We start from the raw sequence: 21398 nt of genomic DNA, 5'->3' as shown, positions 1-21398 counted from the left end.
TTTCCATGCTTCATGCTTTTCTTTTAGCCCGTTGAAAGCACAACAGAGAGAAGTGGAATGCTGCCGACCATGACAATCAACTTTTCCTCCATCTCACTTTTGAATCTTGAGTGGCAGCGGGTGTCGCCAGGGCGATATTTCAAAGTTCAATTTGCAATAAAAACGTACAAAGAGTCCGTGCTGTACGTGCGATGAGCAATGATGCGCTTGAATGTACGAGAAGAAAAGTAAAAGAAAGAGCGTCTCCTTGCTCCAAACTCCTTGAGGCCACTGTTCTCCTCGTACCTTATCCTCTCTTGAGACGCACTTTAGAGAGGAGACCGTCCTCAACGATGGAGGACCTCCCTCCATTTTCCGGTCATCAGATGTAGGACAAAGGAATGAGGAAGGGATGATGGGCAATGCATACCAAGAACCACTAAAGAAATAAGACTTGGAGGGACAGTAGAATATTCCTGAGCAAATATTTTAGTTGTCTGACAGAGAAACCTGCTACTGCACTGTGTGTGGGGGGGGGGGGGGTGGGGACAGGAACATCTGGCTTATTCAGCCCTGCAAGAACACACAGACCCACACATGAACACAGGTGTTGGGTGGGCTGAGGTCTCATCTCAATCTGCTGTGTCTAACACAAGCTGCCCTTGTGAAACGTCCCTCAGTTCATCACACTCTCCAGCGATTCCGCACAAACATTCCCCACACAGATGCACATTCAACCTGCAGGCCAGACTGATACTTCCTGTTTGTGACACCCCAGGCCATGCAGAGGTAAGGTTTTCAAAAACAGCCATCACCACTGATATACCATCTCCTCAAACTAGCGCGGGTAAATCACTGCAACTCTTAATATATATACTGTATATATATATATATACCCCCACCACAGCACACAGCACTCCTCCAAAGGACAAACAATCTAACATTCTTAAGCTTCTTCACTCCATCTTTTTCTGCTTTTATGTCGTTGTCAGCTGAGAGCCGTTTGTATTTGCACTGAGATGGATTTAGTGTCTTGATAGTACTCAATGGAGAAATGGTCAATGGAAACAGATGTACAAACTAATATAAACTCCTGGCAGCTCTTTTGTTATGTTACTATCTCTAGAAAACACAAAAAGACACAACACAATCAATACAGACACTATTTCGGTTCAATTTCAGTTTGGTTTGGTAATCAAGCACTTTTGCTCTTTTCATCTGCCCCCGACCATTTTTTTTGATGGAAGTCTGGGTCTCACACCACTGCTCCCCAGCATTGTCTGATATATCTGCTAACATATCAACTGTTCCACAAACACCAAAGACAGGTCTGGCCCTACCAAATGTCTTCTCATTGATCCATAAGCACACTTGACACATTGATCATCCCCAGGAAGTTGTGTTGTTCCTCTTGGGTCAACAGCGGCATTGATTTTTTTATTTTTTTTTTCTCTTCTAGCACACAGCTGAAGCAGATTGGAACAGATGATGGGAGTCTGCGTATCAGGCTCATTAGCTTGTACAGGATGTGGACTGGCAAAGCAGAAGCAGGACAGAGCAGATGGGTAGCAGCGATGGAAAAATGATTTACTGAAGAGACACCAGTTCCAAAAGCCATCAGAGAGACAGGTGCAAAAATGTGTCATGCAAAGCCCAGAAAATGTTGTGGCAATGTTACAACTAAATTCAGTTAAATTGTAATGTAAGGACGTGTTTGTGCGAGCTTAAATCCCAAGTTAAAGCTGCATGTGTCCCAACCCAAGTTAGATATATGAACATAGGTGAGAGGTACGTCTTAGTGAATAGGAGGTTACCTGAAAGTTAAGCATGAAATACAAACTTTCTGTTAAGAGCATTGAGCGTCCTTTAGCACACAGTTTTCCATGAAGGTTAGTCTGTGGCCGTTTTTATACAAGCATTTGCATTTTTTACACACATGCTAATTAATGTAGGTCATTGGAAGCACACATGACCAAATCAAGTTGTCTCAGAAGACTGTCACACGGCTCAGACAGCCTCCTCTCTTTTCTCACAGAGGCGTCGAGGAACGTCACATGGAAATATATTATAAGTCTGAGTGATTTCAAATGGATGAAAATGTAGGAGCGAGAGAACAAACAGAGGATTAAGAGGAGTAGGCAGCGCTGAACAAGTGATCTGTTTAGCCTGGATTGAAATGAGACCGTGTCAGTGACGCTCTGTATAATTGAGCCTTCCTGCCTTTGGACTTCTTCACATTTACATTTGGTGGATGCTTTGCAGATATTTTCATGCAGAGTGGAAATGTAACGAGTGGTAATGTAATGCAACAGTGGAAGGTGCAGGTGCACTGATGACGTAAGAGGGTGGTTTATATTTAAAGCTAATATTTCAACTTTAACACGAACCTGAAAGTAGAGAAAGGATATTTGATGGACAGAAAAACAGGTTCCTGTCACCTGAGGTCTTATTCAGGCTAAGAAATAAAGAAATTAAGTTATTTCTTTAATATGACATGTGCCTCGTTCTAACAAGAATGGAGTGAGACAGGCAGGGGGGAAACGATTAGAAAACAATTCTCTGGATCCGTGTGCTGGATCAACAATTCTCACATCACAACACAATCAAACAGTAGTTCAGGGGCGAGATTATTAGGATAAATTAATTGTTGAAAGAGATTGCAGCACGATAGTAGAATTTTAATCTTATCCCGGTGCTGCCTAATATTATCCTCTCTGTCCTTGCAAAGTGTTTGTGATTATGTATCAATAATGCCAAGACAATGCTGAGGGAGCAGCATTCTTTGTGTTTCTGGAGACCATTATAACATCATTATTGCCCACGCTATCCTGTTATCTTTGCCATAACACCAAAATCTGAATAAAACTAAAGTGTTTCATGTCAGTTGCTCCTGCAGATTTCAGGGGGCTGTTGATTTGTTCAGCTCTGAGTCATGATAACCACCCTGCCCCTGCTACACTTGACAAATCTTGAAATTTAGCCATGATGGACAAATTGGCCCTAAAAATTACAGCGTGACCCTGGTGTTTAGATTCGATAAAAGCCTTGAAGGATTTTCCCCAACAGGATAAACAATACAGAGCTCTGCAGTTTCCTGTGTTTTATATAGTCTAAAAATATTTTTTTTCAGCCTTTTTTTAATCATTGGAATTTTTATTGTCAATATATAAAATACAATACATTACAATTAAAAATTGTAATGTATACATGGCCTCACCAGGAGGCATCATGTATGATGTATGATGTTTGTCAGAAGGATTAAACACAATAAAGCCCAAGAGCTTATTTCCATTGTGGTCCTTTGTGTGTTGGTGCGTGTTTGACTGTTAGTGTTTCAGTGAGTATATGAGCACAAATGATTGACAGTTGTGAATCCAGAGTGACATGTAGGTGTTTAGCAACATCATAAAGGACACCACTGCTGACTGGATTAAATGAGGAGTCAAAGGAAACGTTTTTGTACGTTTGGGGCTCAGTGAGAGTGGGAAGTCTGCTTTGATACAGTTTTGTGTGCAGGCGTTCTGTGCAGCAGGGATTTGTATCTATATGAAAAACAGTGCCAGAGCAAAAAGAGCATATAAAGTTGATGGATGTTGTATGCATTTGATTGCTGGGTGTACCAAGTGGTTGTACAGTAAATAGCAACTTAAATGATAAGCCACTTGAAATGTTAAACAAATAACAATTCATTAATTTATTCCTAATTATCTACAACACTGCAGTGATTACAAAGAACATGTGATCTGGCTCCTGCCCATATTTTTGTTGGGGCTCGGTTTTCCTCATGACAAAAAAGAGAAGCTACAATTTACCACATTATCACATATCACATTGGTTTCTCTCAGGTCACCGAGCATGACTGCACCTCTCTGGCAACAAATTATGTTGCAATGTATTTGCTGGCCAGATTAATTAGAGCTGAATATGGTTTTGTGAACAACTGGTAATCAGTGGATGTCAGTGCCAATTAGGCTGAATCGTTCTGAAAATATGTAGTAGTGTTCGCTGAAACTGTTAGTGGGAGCTGTCCCAAGCATAGTTCCTGCAGAGCCTTTGCAGAATTGATCGAGAAAAAGTGAATGCAGATGCCAGTTGAAATCCCTATTGGGCATGTATGTTTCAGTTACATGGTGCGTCTGCTATCCGTTTCTCATCTTTCCCATTTAAGAACAGGAAAGATGAGAAACATTACAACATCACAAGCTATATTTACCATCCCATGCTAAGACCAACACCAGCAGTGAATTGATCCCACAGTATTGTCTGTGTAGCCAAAGCCTGATATATAAAAACTAGCTTATTCCTCTGTGCCATGGAGCGCCTATGAGCCACAATGTTGTATTGGGTGACATGTTCCTTCATTATCATTAACATGGGCACTGTAGTTTTTAACTCAATCTCACGTCATCACCATCCTGCTGCTGAAAATACTCACTAGAGCAGCTAATGTGTATTAATCCACGGCTGAAAGTAGTAACCCACAAATACACCATTTCTTCCTGTCTGAGTTATGTTCGCTTAAAACTATAGTGCCTATTTAACTGTTTCAGCATACAATATTTACAAATTCATTACAGAGTCTACAGACATGCTAGCAACTCTGTAAAGTTGAACCCAGTCACAGCAGAGCTTTCGGCTGAATTATAATATTAGCATGCTAACATGCTCACAATGGCTATGCTAACATGCAACCATCTTAGTTTAGTGTGTTAGCATGCTCACATTTGGTAATTAGCACTGTGTCAAAATTGTGTTGGAAGACACGGAAGGACTGCTTGCCTCTGAGAATATGTATGGTTACACCAAGTCCACAGTTCAACATCAGTACAAACAAACAGTATACATTTGGGATGTTTGTTTCAGGTTGGGTGATTGTACGAGGACAGAAGAACAGTTTGTGGTGGTTGGGAAGAACAAAGCGATTAACTTACTTGGACAGGTCAGTGTCCCTCAACACAGGCCCTCCATCAGTGCCATATCATGAGACTGCTTTGCACAGAACTGGTTCCGTTTAAATAATATAGCGATTCACTTTCTAATTCATGGGTGTCTACATGTTTTCGGTCCTGCGGGTCATTTTCCTTTATCTCTCGATCAATATGAGTCACGTAAAGAAAGTGGGATAAAGCTCTTTTTCGAGAGTGAGGCAGAAAAAAGCCAGAGTAAATGGCCAGAGAGTGACACACAACACAGCCTTTAACATCTTCGACTGATCATTAGCACGATGGCGCTCAAGTGTCTGTGCTCAAGCTCAAGGGGTCAACAGGAAAGGTCCACTTGGGTTGGCTTCTGTAGAAATTGAAATGGCCGTTGTAGATAATGACAGAGCTGAAGTCTTTGGAGAGGGATTTTTACAGAAAGGTGTAATGTGGGCATGAAGTTGAAAGGCTCTTCTTCTCTTGTATTTTTTGTACTGCGCTTGATCTTGTCTTTTACATAACAAAATTTGCAATGAGGTAATTCATGGGAAAGCAAGAAAAAGAGTCTACAGCCACGGTAGCGGCTCTGTGAATGACACACTCCAAATGATAAGATCAGCAAGGTAACATTCCCACAGTGGCAATGCTAACATGCTGATGTTTAGCGGTACTGTTAACAATGTTCACCATCATAGTTTAGCATGTTAGCAATTAGCACCAAACGAAGAACAAAGACACAACTGATACAGGTATTTGGTCATAAACAAATAATGACACATGTCTACCACATTGTGGCTCCACAGAAAAACTCAGGGGGTCAACAAAGTCATTAGGATTTATCCTCTAAAAAATATTGCAAGGCAATCCATCCGATAGTTTTTGAGATATTTTAGTCTGGACTAAAGGTAGACCAATGTTCAGACTGTCAACCAACATTGCCATTCCTACAGGGAAGCCATATGGTGCTAGCATGGCTGCTTAAAGCATGAAAATTGATATTATCAGCTTTACATTAGCAGACAAATCAACTGTTCTATTGTGAACCACTTTATGATTTATCAAAATTACCTCAACAAGCCTCAAGAGCACTGTTCTCAAAAAAACTTTGATTCATACTTTGGAGAGTGTGCAAAGACAGGTTAGGGTGCTCTAGGGATGGGGGATAAAACATTCCCGAAAATGTTAATCTTACAATAAACAATATAATCTTCCACGATAATAACGATTAATTTATTTTTGACAAAGTTACTTTTGATTCTGCTTTCCTCTACCTACAAAAATACTAGATGAACAGCCAATTTTGTAGCCTACTCCGTCGATACTGTTGTGACTGTTTAACGATGGATAAATAGTTTTGAGCACCACAACCCCTGCAAAATGACTCGTTTCACATCAGAATTTAAATCCATAAACATTTTGTCCGGTCCTTGTTTAAAGCCTCATACAAGAAGATCAACTGGGAGAATTTAAGTCAAGTAGTGCAAAGGTACGAAGGTACCAAACATCCTCCAGCTGTCGGAAATGACAGAAATAAGTATAGTCATATTATTAGCATCAACTGTGAGGGACTCATTTGAATAGACTTTGTTTAACATTATATTTGATCTGACAGGGAAAATCCCAGAGGATTTTACTGTTTGAATGATTCATTTGAATGATTTTGCCTTTGTAGTGCACCTACCGGCTCTGTGAATGTGAGTGTGTGAGACCTGGATCACGATGCACACTAAAAAGCTGATTTGCTTTGATATTCAGCAGAGCTTACTAATTCCCTGCCAGCAGCTCCAGTGGTTTCTCTTTGTTTTCTACCAAACCTCCCTCTCTCTCTCTCTCACACACACCATGGTTCTCGCCTTCTCACTTTCCACTCTCCCTCTCTCTGTTTGTGTTGTGTCATGTTAAGACGTGCGCTGGGATTCTGCCAGTTTGCCAAGACGATTACAGCAGTGTGTGCTGTGTTCCGTCATTGCCACAACTCAAATCCTGACTAAAAGAAGAAAATTCATTATGGATGCTAACCACTCCAGCAATCCCTTTAGAATCCCACGATTGCACGTCGTCATGCTTGCACAGCTTGTGTGTAATGATGTCGGACTAACAGACAGATAGGTAAACAGTTGGACAGGATGACAGACATGAAGCCAAGACAGACAATGGGCCAAGCAAGCAGATGTACACAGGTGCCGGAAACAAGGTTGGAAAGATGGACGAAGACTTTACCCAGCAGTCTGAAAAACATTTTCAGGCCCCAAAATTGAATCAAACATGCATATAGCGCAATAAAACCCCTGTCCCTCATTCAAGTCAGGAACTAGGGCTGTCCCGAATATCGATTCTGGGGCTTGCCGTCATGATTTACTTCGATTGTAATTTACTGCTATTATTGTCTAATGAGCGATGATGATAACAATCAGACTTCAAGGATTTTCCTTTTTATTAAAACGATGTGCGATAATCTACTCATATCAAATAAATTATAGAAATAGCTCATAAAAAAATAATTTGCTCATATGTAGGTCTATAGACAAAGATTAAATAAATAGACTGTAGCCTGTGCCAAGACGTGGCATTGTTGTGACTGTCTTATCAATCTCCTCTGTTAGGTTCCAGTGCTACGAACTAACTAACTACACACAAACCCCACACAACAATCAGCGCTATCTGTAATTTACAATTCACTAAATGAACAAGACTTTTGACAATTTGTTTGACGATTGAGACCATAGCATCATGTTCACAATGTTTACTGATGTTACGTGCCGTGTTGTGTTTGTGTGTGTGCTCTCCCTGTTTTCCCTCTGTCCCGGATGCCAGCTGCAGCAACTGATTGGACGCGGCTGCGGACAATCGCGATTAGCGGTGGATAAGAGGAGAGGAGCTCCTGAAGGACGATCTCTTGGGCAGACCACAGCAGTGAGTCGGTGTGGAGCCGACACCCTTGAGCCGAAGCTGCACCTTTGTTCCAGCCGTGTGGGCTGTTGTATGTCTAGTGTCGCTTTCTTTTTATAAGAAAGTAGTTTTCTTTTGCTGCCGTGCAAGCAGCTAGCCCTTTTATAATAAATACTCTTTTGTTAACCGTCATCATTGCTCAGTCTCTCTTTCCCCGGGAAATTAACACGTTACTCCCTTCATCCCCTAGATGCCAAAAAGGGGAACGTAACAACCAGGGGCGTCATTAGGCCTATTTTAGGGGGGCTGAAGCCCCCCTAAAATGTTCTTCAGCCCCCCCAAATAATTTGGCTTTAAAAAATTATTCTTTTTTTTTTTTTTCTCTCGGTGATGTCATTAAATTAAACTATTGTTTCTCACATGGACAAGTTATTTATAACTAACATGCTACATATGTGCGTGCGTTCTGGTTTGTATGTTTTCTCCCCCTTCAAATTACAATCCAATAGCCGATCATCATATAACGATATAAACCCCGGGCACTAGGATCTTGGGGAGGCTGCAAGTAACGTCTCGTGTCAACGACAGCCAGGATTATAGCCAAGGAGTTTAGCTCAAAGTAAATGATGCACGGAGTGAAATTGTAAGTACAGGTAGTTACAGAATGTGTCTATCTGTAGTTGTTAACAATTGTTACCTGCTTAAATTTAGGTTTACTTGAGGCAAATGAAAGGGAATATTTTAGTGGGCTATGTTAACACTAAGCTAGTTAGCTAGCTATTTTAGAAACTGTCTCCAGTGAGCAAGAGTGTGAACGAGCGAATTCGAAATACAAGAAATAACTGTCGACATCTCTCTATTCTTTGCATTAATATATCTCTCTAGTATTTCGAAACAATATCAGTCCCTATAGAATGTTGTCGTTTATAATCAGTTAATGCTAGTGAAAACTAAATGTCAGTGTCCCTCATAACGCTATTGTACCGGTATATCATCCAATTCATTGACCAGATGGATATAAGAAGATTCCTTCCATTTCAGCCCATCATACAATATTCATCATTTGATAATTAAGATGTACTTGAAATGTTTTTTTTTTATTTTTGTTATTCATGTTTTTTTTTTTTTTTCATTGAATGGTATATTTTACACTGAACTAGTTCATCTTTATCTCAGTGATAGTGTCCAAATGAGCATAAAATATCACTGGTATGTAAAAACTACACGGACAACAAAATAGATGTAAATGTTGATCAAAATCTTATTCCCTTCTGCTCATAATAAAACTAGTAAGCAAACATGCCCCTGTCCTTGGGGCTAAGCCCCCCCCCCCCCCCCCCCCCTTTCTTTGAATCCTAGAAACGCCCCTGGTAACAACTAAGATAATAAATCAAGTTAACCACCACAAGTTAAATTAAGTAAACCACAAAGCTGTTAGCTCTCTGAGACCTTAAGTCAAAAGTTTTTTATCATTATGAAAGAGACATTACTCCTTGGCATCCTTTGTCAGTTTGATCTGATTTCTCACCTGCTAATTTGATCAATTAGATCATTTCTCAGTCAAAAGTTTGTATGATCATCTAAAATACCTGCTCCATATATTAACAAAAAACAATATGCTTCATCTCTAGATCTTAATTACCCAGAATGCAGCATGATGTAATATCTATTTTGCTAAATAATCTTACTTGATATAAAGATTATATGTTTGTAGCTTTCTGTCATGTAATAATTACCTACATCTTTTTAATAATACATCTGCACATGCTCTTAACAAAATGGATGATCAGCGGCTTCATGCTTCATATCCAGCGCAAGAGCTGATGTGGCTCTACCTTACATGACCCATACACTGAGAATGTGCCTTAATATCTATTTTTGGTAAATCCCACAACTGTTGTCTGGTTAAAAAAAAAAAGAGTTAATATAGGATTTGGGGGGAGAAAAGTGGATGAATCTGTCCTATAAATTACAGCTAGTTGCTGCTGCTCAGTAATCTGGGCTGTAATTTTGGGACATCAGCACTTGCGTCATCGAAAGCCTCAACTTAGATTGCTTGTTTTTTTTGGTGTGTGTGTGTCTGTGTGTGCAGGGTGCCTGTCAAAGGAATAAGTTACATGCAGGGATGTGGATGTGGGAAAGTGTATGTATGAATTTGGAGGGGGTTAGATAAAGGCAAATGCAGAGCGGAGTGACAATCAGCTTCTTTCTAATAATCTTATTTTTCACTTGGCTCGCAAACAGTGAAGTCAACCTCCAAAACACTTCTGACATGGCTTAAATTTGTAATTTATTCTATCGCAAAGGTTGGTTTTAGGGGCTAATATCTACAGTGTTTCTCTACGTTTGCTTCTCAGTTGATGCTGCACCACAATGTATATCATGCTTGATTGAGTATTTATACAATTGAACAAGACATTTTTGTAATGTTTTTTTTTTTTCAACAGACAAGATGTGCTTATTATTTATAGGCTGTAACGAAAGTGTGGGCTCCTCATTCAAATATCAGCCATTTACAACCACGAATGTAGAGCACGCATTTGAAAACACGTCTTGATGACTAATTGAAAACCTTTAAATTGTTTTATGACTGTTTATTTTTAGAAAGTCTGGCATGAGGTAGGATCTAATGAACCCAATAAAAACGCTCCTGCTCCAATTCCCACTTTATTGAATTGTTTGTTCAAGTGCGCCCACATTGTCTATTCATCTGTCAGTCAACTGATTTGTGTGTGTGTGTGTCTCTTTATTTGTGCATGAGCATGTGTCTTATAAGGGAAATAATGAGTGTGCAGAATGCAGTCTCTGCTTTCAATTCAGAGCCGCCTGACTGACCTGTCAGAATGCAGCGGTTTGTATTCATAAACATAATGCACATCGATCCCTCGATTTGTTTCCGCAGCCAAATCAGTCAGGGTGTCCGTCTGTCTCTAATTCACTCTATGATTGGTTATCTGTTTCCTATCATTTTGATCCAAACTACGTGCCCATGAGATAGATCAAGTAATAGCACTGGATTGATTTACGTCCACTCTCCTGTTGTAGACGTAAAAGACGTGAAGAGTCTACCTCTTGCGATGTATCCTTTGTTCTTTCCTTTATAGAGACTCTTGGCCAAGTTTGATAAACTTGTGGGAAGATATTATTGAAGATGTTAATTGGTGTCTTCTTACATCTCACATGAATACATTTCAATAGCATGCTTATTATTGCTACATATGTGCTAACATCTGAACTCTCCTCTCGTCTACGCTTGTTGTGTTAACTCTTACGCACTTCACTGAGCTTCTTCTTCCTTCACTTCAATCGCAATCAAATTGCCCTTTGACAGGTCCGGTTAAGTTACATTAAAGATGGCTGCTCTCAAAACAGTTGACAAAAACAGAAAGCCAGCAATCCAAGGAATTTAACGTCAAATGACGTCTGATTTCTGGCAGAAATTAGGCCCAATTCTATCAGTCAGGGTTACCAATTTAAGGTTAAAATCTTGGAAAGTCTGTTCTGTCAGCTTTACATGAGCGGAAACAAGACATGATTCCTTTGTGGTAAAACTTTACAATAATCATCCTTAATTAAGCTGGAAATAAGCTGCTTGATCATTGAAAACCAGATTTTTGGAGATGCTGGGCTGTACACATGTGGACTTTGTACCGTTGATGTTTACAGTTTTTTACACTGTGTTCTATATTAAAAAGTTCAAAGTAAAGCGATTTATATGAATCTTATTACAGGAAAACTAGATGTTAAGCTATGGACCAAAACTTCACCCCTTTTTTGTAGCACACACACATTCTGCCTTTGACTCAGGAGGAAGCCAGATGTTGCAATATTCAAATGAACTTTCCCTGCCAAACCCTAATATTCCGTTTACAGGATGACTTCATTCTAGCAGATCCCACTTCTGACAACAACACTCACCATATATTATCCAGACTGAAACCATCCATCACTGCTCTGAACGGCTGGAGCATCAGAGGAACTACATGTCTGCACTCAGCTTTTTCAGCGCGTTTAGAAGCGTGATACAGACGGGCAGGGTGACGTTAGACCGATCTCAAGTTGTTTTGTTCTGTCAACACCAGCTCATTCCAAGAAATATTTACTGAAAAGTTTCCTGCCTTTTTTTCTGCTGTGGTTTTCTTTGGTTTGAGGGGTTAATCATTAAGGTCAGTCTCTCTATAGACAGTAATTGCTCAATGTGACAGACAGCACAGAGGAGAAAATGAAATTACATTACATTTGCTTTCCTATTTAAACAGTCATATCAGACTGTCACGAAAGGACATCTTTAGATTTCAAGCGCAAGCACAGAATAACAGGGACCTTGAATAACACTATGTTTACAGACCTTGACTGACCCTCTTCAAGAATCTGGTCTTTCTCATTCCCAGCAGAAACAAAACAACAGCTCTGGTCATGCTGGACTGAAACGACCCCTCGGTTAGAGTAAATTCATTCTAAAAGGAGACCAGAGACTGAGACCATCACGCCAAATGACCTGTGTTGTTTTTCATTTGATCATATCTGAGCGCTCCGCTTTATATACCACTCATCTCGTCTGCCTGGAAGAAAAACAGACTTGCGGCTGCGTTGGCATCCGTTGTGTGGGGATGTGATGAAAAAACGGTGTATTCAGATTGCATCGAGTAATTACTGCACCAGTCGTTACTTTTATGTCGAAGTGAGGTGGGAAAATATTCTATCAGCTGAGATGGATGAAAGACCGACATTAGCGGCGTCACTGACTATTAGTTATGCATTTAGAGATACGAGTCTCTGCTGTCGCTGCGGTTTCTACGACTTGTCAAATGAAATGAATTAATCTCAATGAGAATCTCTTTTTTGCACTAATAGATGATGTTAAAGAATTTGTCCTGATGACATTGGTGAAGAAAAATGGCAGTTAAAAAGGAAAAAAAACGTATTTCCACGTCTATTTGCCTTTTATTGGTTAAACAATCAACCTTTCTGTCATTGCATCTTTCATTAGATGAACTTCCTCCTTCATGTGTATAAACGGCATACTCATCCAGACAGTGACTCATGTTTAAATGCAACACAATTGCAGAGCATTCGGTCAACATTGAGAGGTTTGGTTATTGTTAAACTAAACAGTGGAAATGGAAGGACATGTCATTTAAAAGACTTTGTACAGAAAATTATTGTTGTGCCAGACATGCTGGTTCTAGCATTGACCATCCAGACACTACAGTGTTTACGGAAAAAACTGCAGTAGCAAAAACCAGCAAACCAGAGAAAACAAAACAGGTCAGAGAAAAGCAAGAGCCATGAAGGCTAACAGGTGGGCCACAAGTATGCAAATGCAGTCAGCTTTCTGGCTGTGCTCAGAGTCTAATACACAATCACTACATATGTTAAACAGAAGAAAATGGACTTGAACTATAAAAATACTCTTTAGATAACATTTAGTTAACATAAAAACGTAAAATGTGAACCATTACGCAAACTGACCAACCAACATTGCCTACCCTAGGGGCACACTAAAAATCTGCACATACCAAGAGGTAATGTGGAGACTCAAGCTTTTTCTTAATAAAAAGGGGGTGCTATCTGGTAAGACTGTTTCTTGAGTGCAGTCAAAAAACTTGAAATTGCAGGGAACAGATTTAAAAATGCTTGTATCAGATTTCAGGTCTTGGCAAGAGTATGAAAAACATGTTTTGTGACATTGACAAAGTCAGGAAACTATTACAGAAACCATCATTCCAACATGAGAAAAAAATTCACATTTTCTGTCCTCAGCTTTTGAAAGGTTTGCTGAGTCTGCCTACTGTTTGCCCTAACGAGGTACAGTGGAAGGGGGTCAGAGCCAAGTCATTTCCGCTATTTGGACTAAACCCTGTGAAAGCGTCCCAGGAGGCCAAAGGACTCATTAGGTGCGGTGACACTATTGCCGCAGGACGTGTCACCAGGAAACCAGCTGACAGGTCTTTAACTATAACACACATTTCCTATGACCTCCCATCCAGACAAGGTGCTGGAGCGTGATCGCTGCTCTGCCTCCAAGGCCAATATGTCTTCAGTCATCGTTTAAAATGGAAAGTACACACAAAGGCAGCACACACACAAGTGTATGAGCACCTACAGCGCAAATATACATCCATATAAAACTGACATTTGCAGCACAGCCTTTGGCAACTCCAAAAGTCAGTGAGGGGTTAATGAAAACGTCAATACCTGGAAATCCTGTGGTATGATGCGTTTACTGACATTCAGGTGATGCTTTTTACTCACTCATTGATGCTTTATACCAGTTAACAACGGAGGAACAAGAGAGACTATGTTGGCTTTATTTCCCTGTGGCATTTTATTCCACCGCCTCCTGTGTTTGAAGAAAACCAAACAATAGGCCAAATGTTTCACTTTTCAATTTACTGTCAGGGGAACAAGCTGCTCCACTTTGCATGCCGTTGTTGTTCTCTGAATGATACTGTGCTCCACAGCAACGTTGCCTCAAATAATCAGTTTCACTCAACACCTGATTTGTGTTTGTGGCTGCTACAGGGGAAGCAGAGGTGTAATGTGCTGCCAAAGTACCTTGTTGCTAACCAGACAGAGAAGCCTGTTTCTTTTACTGAAATATATCCATCCAAAAGAAAAGCACAAATGTAGAACATTGCTACTGCTAATTCAGCAACAAAAGGCAACAAAAGGCCTTCAAGAACACAGAGTTGTAGTTCTATGAACGTTCGTGCAGAATTTGACGAAATTTCTAGGATACTGCGTTCACGAGAATGGGACGGACGGATGAACCCGGAACCTAATGCCGCTGGTCACAGTTATCATCATAAATGCTATCCTCAGCTTTACCCTCAGATGAACCAATTTGATTTAATAGACATTAGATTTTGGACTAGGTATATTTTAGAAATGTTCGTATAATATGTTGTGAAGACATCAGTCCCACTGGTAAATTTATTAAGAAGGGCTTTCCGAGACCTGGGATGAAAATGGATCCTGATCTCTCAACACATCTGCGGAAACGTCACAGCAAATTCCTATACTGGTACAAAGTGGCACAATGAAATTGATTTACTCTGCGAAATATCTGGTTCTAGAAACTTAGTGATATAGTGACTACTTGTAGGGCTAGTTGGTGAAGAGGGAGCTTAAAGGTATCTGGGCTAACAAGCTCGCTAACTTGTTCACTGATCGTTAGCTTAGCTATTTCAAAAAACATAATTACAACACTGAAATATGCTTAAAACCAGTCTACAAATACAAAAAAAGCAGTTTACTCCGGCAGAGGAAGGTCACAAAAAAGTAGATGGTGCATGACAGCTAAAAACCTTTGATGCTGTAAACAAGATGGAGGAAGCTGGCTCTCCATTCCCTCAGTAGTCAGCACTGTCAAGACAGTTTGCTAATGGTCAACAGTGCAAATTGAGGTTCAACAAGGCTGAAGTAAATATGAAAAATATAGTTAAATAGTACCCTGCGCAAATCCACTAATAGGAGCGTTCCCATGGGAAAGAGTTGATGTCGCCACGCAATTTTGTAACCAAGCCTTTATTCTCTGAGGAGCCTCCTTGACTGAATGCAGCCTTTGGATTGGGAAAGTACTTGCTGAGCAACTGATGACGCATCCACAAAAACAGAAATACAGACAAAAGCATATCTCCAGAAAGGCCTAATGTGTTCCAATCAATCTGAATCTCTACTGCATCAATGATGAAGTGAGCAAGTTTTCATAATTATGTTGGTCACCTGCCAACTTGTGGCACAGAGCTGTGTGGGCAGCAGTTCTATCAGCTCCTCACACAGTCTACTAGCTATACATCATGCCTTAATAATAATCAACATAATTCCCCCGATGTGGCTGATTAATCAAACACCGCCGGTGCAGGCTCACTGTATCTGTAACACAGCCTGAGGCAGGTCTGCTGACAGATGTCTCCACACAGAGCCCAATAATAAACATATAGGACATGGGAGGAAACATGAGACCCGGCTTGACTTCCAGTCCTTATAGGTAATCCATCATCGCAGTGCTGACTGGCTAACTTTCAGGGACCCATGTGGACGACATGCAATACAGTAAAGACAAGAGAGAGGAAAGAGAGTGACTGGCCCAGTCACGGATGTGTTATGCCCCCCCCCCACCACCCACCAGCCCATTGACACTGAGCATTGTTTCCCACTGTCTCCGCTGGCTCGATCGAGACCAGAAAGAATAAACAGAATCTGAGCTTGGCACGAAGTTTGTCCTCCTCCCTAATGAAGTGCAACCTCCCAAGCTCAAACATCATTCATCATACTCCGGCCTCTGCCTTGTGAGCGTGTCCGCGCCTATACCGAATGTCTGTCCGTCTCTGTGCTTGTGTTTTCGTTTTTCTGTCCTACAGACTGCAGGAACCCAAATAGAGCTTGAATGACTGTAACAGAGAGGACCAAAACAAATAAACCAGTTTGACTTATTTGTTGTTTTGGCTTTTTGCTTTGTTTGACACAAAACTCATACAGCCAATATCCTGTCTATAGGATGGCTATCAGAAATCTTAGTTATATCTGATTTACATATGGAGTTACACTATGCAGGGTAACTTTCTAGGGTTGACTTATGTGTATTGACTAATGTGAACAACTTCCCAGTTGTTCACATTAGAATTAGCTTTTCTTTCCAGATTTTGCAGCTGTGCCATAATATTTACATGATAAATCGTTCGCTTTTGTTTAGTCTGTGCTCGGATGTATATCTCAATGTAATGTTTTTCCCCATCACAACTTGACAAGTATGAGTTATGAATGTCAAGTTATGTCACAATCAGGCTTTGCCTTGGGTGTTTTGTGTGTAGTTTTCTGTAGCTCCTCACTTCCTTCACCTGTCCCTAATTAGTTCATTCAGTGCACCTGCCAGTCACATTCTCCCTCATCAGCACAACTCTCCTCACCTGTTCTAGTCACTATTTAAACCCCTGTCTTTCACTCACTCACTGCCAGATCATTGTTTGTTTTCTACCTACCCGCCCGTTTTGCTTGTCCTGTTCCCGGTTTTCAGCCTGCCTGTTCTGCCTTGTCCAGCCGGATTTTCCCCCTCGTTTCTTGTCCTTGGATTCCCAGTGTGTTTTTGGTTTGTCATTAAACCCTTTTTCTCTTCACCTGACTGTCTGCATTTGAGTCCTCATTGTGTCCCGTGACAGAATGATCTGGCCCCAAATGGACTCAGCAGACCATGGTTTGGAGTGTGTTCTCCATGAGTGGTACCAGCAGTTAGCGGGAACCCGTCTGGCCTATGAAGGGCCTCCGAGTGTCCAGAAGGAGAAACGTGACATGATGGACTGCCTGCTCAACCCTTGGAGGAGACAGAGGCAGAGGAAGGGTCGGACTCCCGTCCCCGCTGGGCCGCAGCCCCGCTGGAGCCCCCGTCCCCCGGAGCCCCATCTACGAGAGTCGGAGACCTGTTCCCCGTCTGATCTCCAGCCCCTGGAGACCTGTTCCCCGTCTGATCTCCATCCCCTGGAGACCTGTTCCCCGTCTGATCTCCAGCCCCTGGAGACCTGTTCCCCGTCTGATCTCCAGCCCCTGGAGACCTGTTCCCCATCTGATCTCCAGCCCCTCGAGCGCAGTTCCCCTCTTGATCTCCAGCCCCTCGAGCGCATTTCCCCTCTTGATCTCCAGCCCCTCGAGCGCAGTTCCCCTCTTGATCTCCAGCCCCTCGAGCGCAGTTCCCCTCTTGATCTCCAGCCCCTCGAGCGCAGTTCCCCTCTTGATCTCCAGCCCCTCGAGCGCAGTTCCCCTCTTGATCTCCAGCCCCTCGAGCGCAGTTCCCCTCTTGATCTCCAGCCCCTCGAGCGCAGTTCCCCTCTTGATCTCCAGCCCCTCGAGCGCAGTTCCCCTCTTGATCTCCAGCCCCTCGAGCGCAGTTCCCCTCTTGATCTCCAGCCCCTCGAGCGCAGTTCCCCTCTTGATCTCCAGCCCCTCGAGCGCAGTTCCCCTCTTGATCTCCAGCCCCTCGAGCGCAGTTCCCCTCTTGATCTCCAGCCCCTCGAGCGCAGTTCCCCTCTTGATCTCCAGCCCCTCGAGCGCAGTTCCCCTCTTGATCTCCAGCCCCTCGAGCGCAGTTCCCCTCTTGATCTCCAGCCCCTCGAGCGCAGTTCCCCTCTTGATCTCCAGCCCCTCGAGCTCCGTCCCCCTCTTGACCTCCAGCCCCTCGAGCTCCGTCCCCCTCCTGACCCCCAGTCTCTCGAGCTCCGTCCCCCTCCTGACCCCCAGTCTCTCGAGCTCCGTCCCCCTCCTGACCCCCAGTCTCTCGAGCTCCGTCCCCCTCCTGACCCCCAGTCTCTCGAGCTCCGTCCCCCTCCTGACCCCCAGTCTCTCGAGTTCTGTCCCCCTCCTGACCCCCAGTCTCTCGAGTTCTGTCCCCCTCCGGATCCCCAGTCTCTCGAGTTCCGTCCTCCGGATCCCCAGTCTGGCAGTCCGGCCGTCCCTCCTCCGGACCCCCTCCACCCACCCGGTTGTGGACTTTGACTCTCGGCCTCGGAGGAGCCGGATTTTCCCCCTCGTTTCTTGTCCTTGGATTCCCTATGTGTTTTTGGTTTGTCATTAAACCCTTTTTCTCTTCACCTGACTGTCTGCATTTGAGTCCTCATTATGTCCCGTGACAAGTTCAAGTCATCTATGGACATATGGGTGTCCTTGAGGTATGGGTCAAGGCTGAGAATTTGCTTCAGGCTTAAAATGATCCAGGAAATTTGAATAAATCAGAGTAAGATGATTAAAGGAGGATTGTTTGATCAAAGACACTCTTGGATGTAATATATCTTGCATGAGGGTAAAGAGCAAAAGGAAATTATGCTTGGAGATAATTCTGAGAAACTCAGATCTGGTTTTAGATATGTGATATCTTCCATATGGTCCGGTGCTGTTTCACAGCTGTAGCATAACAATAGGAGCTGATCATATCCGGACATGTCTGTGTTGAGTATAATATATGAGGGCCGGTATGGCTGCTTTGTTTGTTACGTTTGCTGGGGCTATACATTGCAATGGCTAAAACTCTTGTCTGTTTTGTTACACTGACAAACCAGTTTGTAATGTTCCTCGGATTCTTAACATAACAAATTACATCAGCGGTTAGGTCGCAAAAAGATTTAAAGCAACACATTTGAACCTTTGAGCCGGATCTCCTGAAAGTTCATGAAATGAACCCTGTTGGGATCTGACCCTGCTCTCCTGGCTGGCTGAGACCTTCACACGTGCTTTTCAAACAAAGGAGCAGCCATGTTCCTTCCTTTCACCAAAACGCCTGACCTGGGGTCTGCAAGAAACCTCATGCCGGATGACCACACCCCCCAGCTCCAGCAGAAACCTGATGCTGGTCCCTCATTGGCCAAGAAAGGCCCCCCCCGCCCCACTGGTTGTGCTACCTGCTTTATAAGCCAGAGCACAGCTTCATTCTTCCTCTTCCCTCCGGACATCGTCCTGGTACTAGAAGATCCACAAGGAAGCGCTTGCCTCACCAAATCCTCTCAGGTCACATGTTACCTTCGCTGGTCGAACCATAGACTGTTTATTTTGAGTTTTGGGATCCCGTAGTGCGAGAACGGATAACTTATATGCCCCGTTCCCCCACCCTTTTTGTGTACACACCGCCGAAGATTTCCGGGAGAGACGAACCAAGCGTCCCTCAGCCGAAGTTACAGGCCCCTCTCTGCAGGGAGGAGGCCCGCGTCTGCGCCAGCTCCAAAGCCGCGCCACCGAGAACCACTGACTACTCGAGGACAAAGTGATTCCAACCACTGGAAACAGACCCTACCGAACAAAGCTTCTCAAAGTAAGGTTATCATTGGTGTCTGGGCTTAGCTTAGCATAATTTAGACTATTAGTTTATGTCGTTGTTATTCCTGTATCTTGTTGTGTTAAGTTACTGTCGTGTTATAACGTGTTATCGCGCAAGCATCGCGGACCACGGAGTCCCGTTATATTGTGTATTTCCAGCTGTAACTGTTTGCATTAGATCCGTCGCTGCTAGTGGATGTGGAGGTTGTGATTTTATCACTTTAAAGACTAAAACCACGGTGGCGGAGCCTCGGCTCGCCGACCGAGTTTCGGGGTGATAGGAGAGCAATACTCGCATCTCACCGCAGTGATAAAGATCTGTTTGTTTTGGGGATTCTTTTATTTTGTTTTGGTTTTATTCTCTCTTCGTTAAATCGGCTCTGTGAGTGAGATTTAGAACCGCAACTATCACCGTATAAGCTTGGCCAGTCGGGTCAGAACCCGACTGCAGAGTTGTGCGGATAGATCAGCTGTTTTCTCACTGCAGCGCCGAGCACCGCGCTCAGAGCTCTTCCTCTCTCGCTCTCTCTCTCTTCCTACTAACACGCATACGCATAGTTAGATTCACTGATTTTGGGTGAACCTCTCAGACTCGTGGTTGCATAATCTATTGTCCCAACCCACATGGTTACACGTAGCACCTCTCTGCCATTTTGGCCGTAGGTCTCTAGACTCCGCCATCTTTGCTTGTAGGCTCACACGCCCCCTTTTTAGATTACCCCCCCATCACTGTTCGAGTAGGTTTCACCCCCCCCCCCCCCCCCCTCCTTTCCACACACACATACATACATACATACATACATACATACATGTATCTATATACATATCCTTACCCCACTTTATTCATTTGACTTTAGGTATTAGACATATAATTGTTTGTTGGTTTTGATATTACTTGATTTGATCATTTATTATTTTGATTTAATAAACTCTGTTATATTTTAAAGAGCAATCGTCTGTGATTACTTGTGCATACAGTGGGGCAAAAAAGTATTTAGTCAGCCACCAATTGTGCAAGTTCTCCCACTTAAAAAGATGAGAGATGCCTGTAATTTTCATCATAGGTACACTTCAACTATGAGAGACAGAATGGGGGGGAAAGAATCCAGGAAATCACATTGTAGGATTTTTAATGAATTAATTGGTAAATTCCTCGGTAAAATAAGTATTTGGTCACCTACAAACAAGCAAGATTTCTGGCTCTCACAGACCTGTAACTTCTTCTTTAAGAGGCTCCTCTGTCCTCCACTCGTTACCTGTATTAATGGCACCTGTTTGAACTCGTTATCAGTATAAAAGACACCTGTCCACAACCTCAAACAGTCACACTCCAAACTCCACTATGGCCAAGACCAAAGAGCTGTCAAAGGACACTAGAAACAAAATTGTAGACCTGCACCAGGCTGGGAAGACTGAATCTGCAATAGGTAAGCAGCTTGGTGTGAAGAAATCAACTGTGGGAGCAATTATTAGAAAATGGAATAAATACAAGACCACTGATAGTCTCCCTCGATCTGGGGCTCCAGCCAAGATCTCACTCCGTGGGGTCAAAATGATCACAAGAACGGTGAACAAAAATCCCAGAACCACACGGGGGGACCTAGTGAATGACCTGCAGAGAGCTGGGACCAAAGTAACAAAGGCTACCATCAGTAACACACTACGCCGCCAGGGACTCAAATCCTGCAATGCCAGACGTGTCCCCCTGCTTAAGCCAGTACATGTCCAGGCCCGTCTGAAGTTTGCGAGAGAGCATTTGGATGATCCAGAAGAGGATTGGGAGAATGTCATATGGTCAGATGAAACCAAAAT

This window comes from Anarhichas minor, unplaced genomic scaffold (genome assembly GCF_050575085.1).
Source record: "Anarhichas minor isolate MPS153535 unplaced genomic scaffold, ASM5057508v1 ptg000001l, whole genome shotgun sequence".
Classification (NCBI taxonomy): domain Eukaryota; kingdom Metazoa; phylum Chordata; class Actinopteri; order Perciformes; family Anarhichadidae; genus Anarhichas; species Anarhichas minor.
Note: the sequence above shows the minus strand (reverse complement) of the source record.